Source organism: Oncorhynchus mykiss, chromosome 3 (genome assembly GCF_057628025.1).
Source record: "Oncorhynchus mykiss isolate SJ-2025 chromosome 3, ASM5762802v1, whole genome shotgun sequence".
Classification (NCBI taxonomy): Eukaryota; Metazoa; Chordata; class Actinopteri; order Salmoniformes; family Salmonidae; genus Oncorhynchus; species Oncorhynchus mykiss.
The window spans coordinates 82,605,394-82,618,231 of NC_143024.1; the positions used below are offsets into that span (position 1 = coordinate 82,605,394).

Here is a 12,838-nt window from a genome sequence, read left to right on the forward strand (position 1 = left end):
CTCTGATTGAGAACCATACTAGGCTAAACTAATAGAAATATAACATAGAAAAAAGAACATAGACTTCCCACCCCCAACTCACGCACTGACCAACCTAACACAAAGACATAAAAAAGGAACTAAGGTCAGAACGTGAGAGTATGTGCATAAGTGTCTGACTCTGTTTGTCTATCCATCCTTCCCTCCCTCCCTTCATCTGTCTTTGATCCAAAGCCATGGTCCTTCCTCCAGTAGCCTGCACTGTAGCAGTGGTTCTGTGCTGCAGCCTTGAAGCCTTGATGAGTATGACTGTCGTTTGTTTTGGACGGGGGAGCTCAGGTTCGGTAGCAGCAAATCAACCAATTTAGGAAAACACCCAAAGGGGCCAGCCTCAAATGAGTGGAGTCATCATAGGCAAACAGTCTGGTCTGCATCCGAGTGAAACGGGGACACTTTGTGTATCCGCTGCCATGCCTGTCTGTGACATATAGGACGGCTACCCCGGTTGTGCTCCAACCATGACACCAAGCACACCGAGGCAGAGTGTTCTTTCTACTCCATACAGTAGCACTGTAAGAGGAACCATAGTTATTACTCAAAGAATGGCCCAGCTAGTCATGGTAAACGTCTGTATGTGGAACCGTAGTTGCTATGGAGCATGTCTGTAAACCTCAGGTCTCAGAGAGGTGTCTGTGGCTTGTCACATCCATGACTCCTCTAGAACAGGGTGGGACTCAAAGTCATGATCAAGGGTCCGTTTGCTTTCCGGTTAAAAATGCTGCACCTGCACTTGTTTGTATGTATGAGGGGTGGGGGTAGCTGAAGGAACTGTTTTGTTTCTTGTTTTTCTTCTTGGATTAATTAGTTGGTTATACTTAGTTTGCTCTGGGGAAGTGGAAAGTTCACTGCACCTTTGAGAACAGGCCTATGCATGGCAGACTAGCGGAAGGAGTAGGTTCCCTATACTGAGGGCAGACAAAGGACTTTCTTCAATCCAAACGGGTTACTTTATGAGAGGGATAAGTATTGTGGAAGTTGTTTTCTGGTTAGAACAGATTTTCAATAATATTTCATCAAACGGTAGCTGCTTTTATTGGTGATACATTAGCTATTCTTATCTACTGTTTTCCCCAAAAAAAATCCTGATAGCTAAAAACACATTAAACCGCTCATCTATATACATTCTGCACTGAGTACAGACTGATTTTACAGTCTAGATTTTCATACTCCTGTCTCCATGTAGCTTTGTTAGAAAGTTAACAAAACATTTTCTCCCGCTGAATTCCCTGAAAGGCACCTCTGGCCAACAGGTGTGGCAACTTTAATACATAAGTGTTAAGACTGGGGGGAAGAGTTTGCTTGTATCAACTATTTCACATATTTCTGGCTCTAAATATTGGCTGCATGACTTCCTGAGCTCTGTATCCACATAAATTGGTCTACAGCATTTTAAAATATAATTGGTCGGAAGTAGGGGAGAAAAGGTTGTTTGATAGATTTTCTGAGGTAAATTCCTACTGTTGTAACTTTGGACCAGGAAGGACAATTTGGAAGATAAATGCTAATGTTGCCTTGGAGAATGTGACATACTGTAGCTTCTTGACACAAGCTGACCAGTGACACAAGTGTGTTGGGGCCCAGGGAATGAATGTGTGTGTGTGTGTGTGTGTGTGTGTGTGTGTGTGTGTGTGTGTGCGTGCGTGCGTGCGTGCGTGCGTGCGTGCGTGCGTGCGTGCGTGCGTGCGTGCGTGCGCGCGTTTAGCCCTGTCTAACTGACAGTGCTAAATGTAGTCTTTGTGATACAGAAAGGTGAAATTCCTCCAATGTTCACTGCTTACATCTCTTAACAGTGTGATCTTTGTGTGAAGGTGTACAGTGTGTGCTTTACAGTATGTGTCTAATGTGTATGTGAGCACACAGCATGCGTGAGACAGTTTTACACCCTTCTTGTACTTCGTGGGAGACCTAGTAATAAAACCGCACGCACGCACGCACGCACACACACACACACACACACACTCCCTGGGCCCCCATGAAGGCATCTTCTGCCTGTAACAACCCACTAGAAGTTGAACTCTGACCCCAGTACAGTTAGTGTTTCAATTTACACCGTTAAGTACTACTGATATAAAAAAAACATTGACGTCTCAACGACCCCATAACCTGCCAGAGCAGCTCAGTTTCAATGAATTATAGCAATACTGTGCTTCTGAGTGGAAAATCCTGACATTGCATTAATTTAGCACGATTTAAAATATCTAATGTCTCTCTATGGGTTTAATCCATGTCTATCACTATAGCTATAATGAGACTTAGTTTGACAGCATATTTGTGGGTTTGTCAGTTTATTCAGAGAGTGAATGCTGGATTGAGTTGTACAGTTGGGCAGGTTTCATGCCTGGTCAGTTACATTGGTGCCGTGACTCCGATCACGAAGTTGGTGTGTATTAGCTGCTTGCGTTGCTGCAGAGATGAGGAAAAACTGGTCAAAGGTCACTTGCCCGATAAGTAGCCTTTCCTGAAACATTAAAACCTGGATTTTAGATGCCTAGACATTAGCTCAGTTGATTAACAAAGTAGAATTCTGTTAAATTCCGTACATTTTCTGTCTGTGGTAGGCATTCACCTAAGCCTCGTTTATACCTAGTGCTAACATGCACCCTTTGTCCTGATCTTGTCCGTTTACACTTATAAGAACTAATCAAAGTCAGTTTACAATCAGTTTATAATCGTCTACACCTGTCTCATAACATAGGCACAATCAGAATGTGGATGTAATCTGGACACAGGTTGCATGCTAGCATTAGGTATAAAAAGGGTTTTAAACAACCCATTTTAAAAAAAAGACAGAATATGTTAAATGTTCCCACGTTTTATTCCCTGGCCTTCTAGGGCAATATCCAAAATCTCCATTTCACTTTAAATGCTGCTGTTTCCGGTAGATACAGTAGATATTAAACATTTTATGAAGTATTTAGGTAATGTATGCATTTGGTCTTTGTGGTTTACATGGGGACTCATGCAGGGTGGAAATGAAAACACACAGCACCTGGAGCAGGAATGTGAGAGGGGATCCCAGAGAGGATCCTGGACAGACATTTACACCCCCACCCCTAGGAATTCAGAGGGTACACAGTTACACCATCACGGGTTCAGAGGGTACATAGTTACACACCCACCCCCAGGGGTTCAGAGGGTACATAGTTACACATCCACCCCCAGGGATTCAGAGGGTACATAAGTTACACACCCACCCCCAGGGATTCAGAGGGTACATAGTTACACACCCACCCCCAGGGGTTCAGAGGGTACATAGTTACACACCCACCCCCAGGGGTTCAGAGGGTACATAGTTACACACCCACCCCCAGGGGTTCAGAGGGTACATAGTTACACACCCACCCCCAGGGGTTCAGAGGGTACATAGTTACACACCCACCCCCAGGGGTTCAGAGGGTACATAGTTACACACCCACCCCCAGGGGTTCAGAGGGTACATAGTTACACACCCACCCCCAGGGGTTCAGAGGGTACACAGTTAGATACCCAGACTAAGGTTCACAGGGTACACAGTTACACAACTACAAAGCAACATACAAGATGGTGCTGAAGAACATGTCTGACGTTTTACATTCTCCCAACAAATTGTCCTATTTTGTTTATTTTGCATAACTTATTTTTTTACTTATTGTGTACATAATGTTGCTGATACCGTCTCTTATGACGGAAAATAACTTCTGGACATCAGAACAGCGATTACGGACGGGAAGAAACCGATGCGCGATGTCTAACATTAAAGAAGTCTCGAGGTATTGCTCGCCTGAGGTAGAGTACCTTTTGATAAGCTGTAGACCACACTATCTACAGTTGAAGTCAGAAGTTAACATAGGCCTTAGCCAAATACATTTAAACTCAGTTTTTCACAATTCCTGACATTTAATCCGAGTAACAAATCTCTGTTTTAGGTCAGGTAAGATCACTACTTTATTTTTCAAATGTGAAATGTCAGAATAATGTCAGAGAGAATGGCACCGGCGTCGTAATAAACACTGATTTTGAAGTTGCAGGTGGGGCTACCTCATCACGTGACCATGAGCAACCATGACAGACTCACGTCCACGACATAAGGGAAGATGATTGTATGTGTTTGTGGCATGTGTGTTTGCACATTTTTCTGCGTCTCTCTGTGTACATGTTTCTGTGTCTGTATATATAGGTATGGATAACGAATCTCCTCTTCGTCTGAGGAAGAGTAAGAAGGATCGGACCAATATGCAGCGTGGTAAGTGTCCGTCATAATTTATTGACTGAACGCGTAAAAACAAAACAACAAAGTGAAATGGAGACAGGAAACAGTTCTGTAAGGTGACATACACTAAACAGAAAATAAACACCCACAACCTGAGCTACCTAAGTATGATTCTTAATCAGAGACAACGAACGACACCTGCCTCTGATTGAGAACCATACTAGGCTAAACTAATAGAAATATAACATAGAAAAAAGAACATAGACTTCCCACCCCCAAATCACGCCCTGACCAACCTAACACAAAGACATAAAAAAGGAACTAAGGTCAGACCATGACAGTGCGGACCCCCCTCCAAAGGTGCGGACTTCGGACACAAAACCTGAACCTATAGGGGAGAGGTTCTGGGTCTGTCCGCGGTCGCGGGACGTGGGACGTCACCATAGTCTTTGCCCGCTTAAGTGGGGCCTTTGGAGCGGCGACCCTCGCCGCCGACCTCGGACTGGGGTACCTTGCAGCGGGCCCCGAAGAGATGGGAGACTCCGGCAGCTCAGGACAGACGGGCGGCTCCGGCAGCTCAGGACAGATGGGCGGCTCTGGCACCTCAGGACAGACGGGCGGCTCTGGCAGCTCAGGACAGACTGGCGGCTCTGGCAGCTCAGGACAGACGGGCGGCTCCGGCAGCTCAGGACAGACGCGCCTTCCCGGCAGCTCAGGACAGACGGGCGGCTCTGGTAGCTCAGGACAGACGGGCGAACCTGGAGGGAGGAGACGGAGAGATAGCCTAGTGCGTGGAGCTGCCACAGGACTCACCAGGCTGGGGAGACCTACAGGAGGCCTGGTGCGTGGAGGAGGCACCGGATGGATGGACCGGGCTGTGGGGGAGCACTGGAGCTCTGGTGCGCTGCCTTGGCACCACTACTCCAGGCTGGATGACCACTTTAGCCCGGACCCTCCAGAGTGCAGGCACAGGTTGAACCGGGCTGTGGGTGAGCACTTGAGATCTGGTGCATACCACTCGCACCTCTCCCTTGGGCTCAATACCCACATTCGCCCGGCACGGGTGGAGCGCAGGCATAGGACGCACTGCAACCTCCCAGCGCCCCGGAGACACAGAACGCAGCGCCGGCGCAGGATATCCTGGGCCGAAACGGCGTACCGGCGACCAAACATGCTGGGCCGGCACAATACGCCCTGGCTGGATGTCTACACTCGCATGGCACTTGCAGGGGGCTGGCCTATAGCACACCGGGCTATGAGCGCATACTGGCGACAAATTGCGCTTGACCGCATAACACGGTGCCTGACCAGTCCTGCGCTTCCTCCGGTAAGCATGAGGAGTGGGCTCAGGTCTCCAACCTGACTCCACCACACTCCCTGTGTTTCCCCCCCCAAAAAAAAACATTTTTGGGGCTGCCTCTCGTGCCTGTCACGCTGCCGTGCTACCTCCTCATATCGCCGCCGCTCAGCTCTCGCTGCCACCAGTTCTTCCTGGGGCGGCGATATTCCCCAGCCTGTGCCCAGGGTCCCTTACCGTCTAAAATCTCCTCCCATGTCCTTGAGTCCAGAGAACGCTGCTGCTCGATACCACGCTGCTTGGTCCTTGGTTGGTGGGTGTTTCTGTAATGAATCTCCTCTTGTCTGAGGAGGAAGGAAGGATCGGACCAATATGCAGCGTGGTAAGTGTCCGTCATAATTTATTGACTGAATGCATAAAAACAAAATGACAAAGTGAAATGGAGCCACGAAACAGTTCTGTAAGGTGACATACACTAAACAGAAAATAAACACCCACAACCAAAATGGGGAAAACAGGCTACCTAAGTATGATTCTCAATCAGAGACAACGAACGACACCTGCCTCTGATTGAGAACCATACTAGGCTAAACTAATAGAAATATAACATAGAAAAAAGAACATAGACTTCCCACCCCCAACTCACGCACTGACCAACCTAACACAAAGACATAAAAAAGGAACTAAGGTCAGAACGTGAGAGTATGTGCATAAGTGTCTGACTCTGTTTGTCTATCCATCCTTCCCTCCCTCCCTTCATCTGTCTTTGATCCAAAGCCATGGTCCTTCCTCCAGTAGCCTGCACTGTAGCAGTGGTTCTGTGCTGCAGCCTTGAAGCCTTGATGAGTATGACTGTCGTTTGTTTTGGACGGGGGAGCTCAGGTTCGGTAGCAGCAAATCAACCAATTTAGGAAAACACCCAAAGGGGCCAGCCTCAAATGAGTGGAGTCATCATAGGCAAACAGTCTGGTCTGCATCCGAGTGAAACGGGGACACTTTGTGTATCCGCTGCCATGCCTGTCTGTGACATATAGGACGGCTACCCCGGTTGTGCTCCAACCATGACACCAAGCACACCGAGGCAGAGTGTTCTTTCTACTCCATACAGTAGCACTGTAAGAGGAACCATAGTTATTACTCAAAGAATGGCCCAGCTAGTCATGGTAAACGTCTGTATGTGGAACCGTAGTTGCTATGGAGCATGTCTGTAAACCTCAGGTCTCAGAGAGGTGTCTGTGGCTTGTCACATCCATGACTCCTCTAGAACAGGGTGGGACTCAAAGTCATGATCAAGGGTCCGTTTGCTTTCCGGTTAAAAATGCTGCACCTGCACTTGTTTGTATGTATGAGGGGTGGGGGTAGCTGAAGGAACTGTTTTGTTTCTTGTTTTTCTTCTTGGATGAATTAGTTGGTTATACTTAGTTTGCTCTGGGGAAGTGGAAAGTTCACTGCACCTTTGAGAACAGGCCTATGCATGGCAGACTAGCGGAAGGAGTAGGTTCCCTATACTGAGGGCAGACAAAGGACTTTCTTCAATCCAAACGGGTTACTTTATGAGAGGGATAAGTATTGTGGAAGTTGTTTTCTGGTTAGAACAGATTTTCAATAATATTTCATCAAACGGTAGCTGCTTTTATTGGTGATACATTAGCTATTCTTATCTACTGTTTAACCCCCAAAAAATCCTGATAGCTAAAAACACATTAAACCGCTCATCTATATACATTCTGCACTGAGTACAGACTGATTTTACAGTCTAGATTTTCATACTCCTGTCTCCATGTAGCTTTGTTAGAAAGTTAACAAAACATTTTCTCCCGCTGAATTCCCTGAAAGGCACCTCTGGCCAACAGGTGTGGCAACTTTAATACATAAGTGTTAAGACTGGGGGGAAGAGTTTGCTTGTAGCAACTATTTCACATATTTCTGGCTCTAAATATTGGCTGCATGACTTCCTGAGCTCTGTATCCACATGAATTGGTCTACAGCATTTTAAAATATAATTGGTCGGTAGTAGGGGAGAAAAGGTTGTTTGATAGATTTTCTGAGGTAAATTCCTACTGTTGTAACTTTGGACCAGGAAGGACAATTTGGAAGATAAATGCTAATGTTGCCTTGGAGAATGTGACATACTGTAGCTTCTTGACACAAGCTGACCAGTGACACAATTGTGTTGGGGCCCAGGGAATGTGTGTGTGTGTGTGTGTGTGTGTGTGTGTGTGTGTGTGTGTGTGTGTGTGTGTGTGTGTGTGTGTGTGTGTGTGTGTGTGTGTGTGTGCGTGCGTGCGTGCGTGCGTGCGTGCGTGTGCGTGTGTTTAGCCCTGGCTAACTGACAGTGCTAAATATAGTCTTTGTGATACAGAAAGGTGAAATTCCTCCAATGTTCACTGCTTACATCTCTTAACAGTGTGATCTTTGTGTGAAGGTGTATGGTGTGTGCTTTACAGTATGTGTCTAATGTGTATGTGAGCACACAGCATGCGTGAGACAGTTTTACACCCTTCTTGTACTTCGTGGGAGACCTAGTAATAAAACCGCACGCACGCACACGCACGCACACACGCACACACACACACACACACACACACACATTCCCTGGGCCCCCATGAAGGCATCTTCTGCCTGTAACAACCCATTAGAAGTTGAACTCTGACCCTAGTACAGTTAGTGTTTCAATTTACACCGTTAAATACTACTGATATAAAAAAAAACATTGACGTCTCAACGACCCCATAACCTGCCAGAGCAGCTCAGTTTCAATGAATTATAGCAATACTGTGCTTCTGAGTGGAAAATCCTGACATTGCATTAATTTAGCACAATTTAAAATATCTAATGTCTCTCTATGGGTTTAATCCATGTCTATCACTATAGCTATAATGAGACTTAGTTTGACAGCATATTTGTGGGTTTGTCAGTTTATTCAGAGAGTGAATGCTGGATTGAGTTGTACAGTTGGGCAGGTTTCATGCCTGGTCAGTTACATTGGTGCCGTGACTCCGATCACGAAGTTGGTGTGTATTAGCTGCTTGCGTTGCTGCAGAGATGAGGAAAAACAGGTCAAAGGTCACTTGCCCGATAAGTAGCCTTTCCTGAAACTTTAAAACCTGGATTTTAGATGCCTAGACATTAGCTCAGTTGATTAACAAAGTAGAATTCTGTTAAATTCCGTACATTTTCTGTCTGTGGTAGGCATTCACCTTAAGCCTCGTTTATACCTAGTGCTAACATGCACCCTTTGTCCTGATCTTGTCCGTTTACACTTATAAGAACTAATCAAAGTCAGTTTACAATCAGTTTATAATCGTCTACACCTGTCTCATAACATAGGCACAATCAGAATGTGGGTGTAATCTGGACACAGGTTGCATGCTAGCATTAGGTATAAAAAGGGTTTTAAACAACCCATTTAAAAAAAAAGACAGAATATGTTAAATGTTCCCACGTTTTATTCCCTGGCCTTCTAGGGCAATATCCAAAATCTCCATTTCACTTTAAATGCTGCTGTTTCCGGTAGATACAGTAGATATGAAACATTTTATGAAGTATTTAGGTAATGTATGCATTTGGTCTTTGTGGTTTACATGTGGACTCATGCAGGGTGGAAATGAAAATACACAGCACCTGGAGCAGGAATGTGAGAGGGGATCCCAGAGAGGATCCTGGACAGACATTTACACCCCCACCCCTAGGAATTCAGAGGGTACACAGTTACACCACCACGGGTTCAGAGGGTACATAGTTACACACCCACCCCCAGGGGTTCAGAGAGTACATAGTTACACACCCACCCCCAGGGATTCAGAGGGTACATAAGTTACACACCCACCCCCAGGGGTTCAGAGGGTACATAGTTACACACCCACACCCAGGGGTTCAGAGGGTACACAGTTAGATACCCACCCCCAGGGGTTCAGAGGGTACATAGTTACACACCCACCCCAGGGGTTCAGAGGATACACAGTTAGATACCCACCCCCAGGGGTTCAGAGGGTACACAGTTAGATACCCACCCCCGGGGATTCAGAGGGTACATAGTTACACACCCACCCCCAGGGATTCAGAGGGTACATAGTTACACACCAACTCCCAGGGATTCAGAGGGTACACAGTTAGATACCCAGACTAAGGTTCACAGGGTACACAGTTACACAACTACAAAGCTACATAGAAGATGGTGCTGAAGAACATGTCTGACGTTTTACATTCTCCCAACAAATTGTCCTATTTTGTTTATTTTGCATAACTTATTTTTTTACTTATTGTGTACATAATGTTGCTGATACCGTCTCTTATGACGGAAAATAACTTCTGGACATCAGAACAGCGATTACGGACGGGAAGAAACCGATGTGCGATGTCTAACATTAAAGAAGTCTCAAGGTATTGCTCGCCTGAGGTAGAGTACCTTTTGATAAGCTGTAGACCACACTATCTACAGTTGAAGTCAGAAGTTAACATAGACCTTAGCCAAATACATTTAAACTCAGTTTTTCACAATTCCTGACATTTAATCCGAGTAACAAATCTCTGTTTTAGGTCAGGTAAGATCACTACTTTATTTTTAGTGTTACGGTGCGTGAATGAGGACCCAAAAGCGAATTAACGTAAACAGAGCTTCTTTAATAACAAAACATACGTAGGCTCAGATGGACCGGCAGATTCCGACAGGACAGGACAAGGTTGCAGCAAACATGACGATAGTCTGGTTCAGGCATGAATAACACAAACAAGAATCCGACAAAGACAGAAACAAAAACAGAGAGAGATATAGAGGACTAATCAGAGGGAAAAAGGGAACAGGTGGGAAAAGGGGTGACGAGGTAGTTAGGAGGAGACAAGGAACAGCTGGGGGAAAGAGGGGGAGAAAAGGTAACCTAATAACGACCAGCAGAGGGAGACAGGGTGAAGGGAAAGGACAGAAACAAGACACAACATGACAATACATGACAGTACCCCCCCACTCACCGAGCGCCTCCTGGCGCACTCGAGGAGGAAACCTGGCGGCAACGGAGGAAATCATCGATCAGCGCACGGTCCAGCACGTCCCGAGAGGGAACCCAACTCCTCTCCTCAGGACCGTACCCCTCCCAATCTACTAGGTACTGATGACCACGGCCCCGAGGACGCATGTCCAAAATCCTACGGACCCTGTAGATGGGTGCGCCCTCGACAAGGATGGGGGGGGGGGGGGGGGAGACGAGCGGGGGCGCGAAGAACGGGCTTGACACAGGAGACATGGAAGACCGGGTGGACGCGACGAAGATATCGCGGAAGAAGAAGTCGAACAGCGACAGGATTAATGATCTGGGAAATACGGAACGGACCAATGAACCGCGGGGTCAACTTGCGAGAAGCGGTCTTAAGGGGAAGGTTCTGAGTGGAGAGCCAAACTCTCTGACCGCGACAATATCTAGGACTCTTAGTTCTACGCTTATTAGCAGCCCTCACAGTCTGCGCCCTATAACGGCAAAGTGCAGACCTGACCCTCTTCCAGGTGCGCTCGCAACGTTGGACAAAAGCCTGAGCGGAGGGGACGCTGGACTCGGCGAACTGAGATGAGAACAGCGGAGGCTGGTACCCGAGGCTACTCTGAAAAGGAGATAGCCCGGTCGCAGACGAAGGAAGCGAGTTGTGGGCGTATTCTGCCCAGGGGAGCTGTTCTGACCAAGACGCAGGGTTGCGAAAAGAAAGACTGCGTAAGATGCGACCAATAGTCTGATTGGCCCGTTCTGCTTGACCGTTAGACTGGGGGTGAAAGCCGGAAGAGAGACTGACGGAAGCCCCAATCAAACGGCAAAACTCCCTCCAAAATTGAGACGTGAATTGCGGACCTCTGTCCGAAACGACGTCTGACGGAAGGCCATGAATTCTGAAAACATTCTCGATGATGATTTGTGCCGTCTCTTTAGCAGAAGGAAGCTTAGCAAGGGGAATAAAATGAGCCGCCTTAGAGAACCTGTCGACAACCGTAAGAATAACAGTCTTCCCCGCTGACGAAGGCAGTCCGGTGACAAAATCTAAGGCGATGTGAGACCACGGTCGAGAGGGAATGGGAAGCGGCCTGAGACGGCCGGCAGGAGGGGAGTTACCGGACTTAGTCTGCGCGCAGACCGAACAAGCAGCCACGAAGCGACGCGTGTCATGCTCCCGGGTGGGCCACCAAAAACGCTGGCGAATGGAAGCAAGCGTACCCCGAACGCCAGGGTGGCCGGCTAACTTGGCAGAGTGAGCCCACTGAAGAACGGCCAGACGAGTAGGAACGGGAACGAAAAGAAGGTTCCTGGGACAAGCGCGCGGCGACGGAGTTTGAGTGAGTGCTTGCTTTACCTGCCTCTCAATTCCCCAGACAGTCAACCCGACAACACGCCCCTCAGGGAGAATCCCCTCGGGGTCAGTGGAGGCTACTGAAGAACTGAAGAGACGAGATAAAGCATCAGGCTTGGTGTTCTTAGAGCCCGGACGATAAGAAATCACGAACTCGAAACGAGCGAAAAACAGCGCCCAGCGCGCCTGACGCGCATTAAGTCGTTTGGCAGAACGGATGTACTCAAGGTTCCTATGGTCAGTCCAAACGACAAAAGGAACGGTCGCCCCCTCCAACCACTGTCGCCATTCGCCTAGGGCTAAGCGGATGGCGAGCAGTTCGCGGTTTCCCACATCATAGTTACGTTCCGACGGCGACAGGCGATGAGAAAAATACGCGCAAGGGTGGACCTTGTCGTCAGAGAGGGAGCGCTGAGAAAGAATGGCTCCCACGCCCACCTCTGACGCGTCAACCTCGACCACGAACTGTCTAGAGACGTCAGGTGTAACAAGGATAGGAGCGGATGTAAAACGATTCTTGAGGAGATCAAAAGCTCCCTGGGCGGAAACGGACCACTTAAAGCACGTCTTGACAGAAGTAAGGGCTGTGAGAGGAGCTGCCACCTGACCGAAATTACGGATGAAACGACGATAGAAGTTCGCGAAGCCGAGAAAGCGCTGCAGCTCGACGCGTGACTTAGGGACGGGCCAATCAATGACAGCCTGGACCTTAGCGGGATCCATCTTAATGCCTTCAGCGGAAATAACAGAACCGAGAAATGTGACGGAGGAGGCATGAAAAGTGCACTTCTCAGCCTTCACAAAAAGACAATTCTCTAAAAGGCGCTGGAGGACACGTCGAACGTGCTGAACATGAATCTGGAGTGACGGTGAAAAAATCAGGATATCGTCAAGGTAAACGAAAACAAAGATGTTCAGCATGTCTCTCAGGACATCATTGACTAATGCCTGAAAGACAGCTGGAGCGTTAGCGAGGCCGAAAGGAA

General features: G+C 47.6%; 1 long non-coding RNA gene across 1 annotated transcript in view; it reads left to right on the forward strand.

Annotated features, from left to right (window-relative positions):
* LOC149984698 (uncharacterized) overlaps positions 1–12,838 on the forward strand; it is a 114,926-nt gene that overhangs the window by 80,840 nt on the left and 21,248 nt on the right. The window lies entirely within an intron of this gene.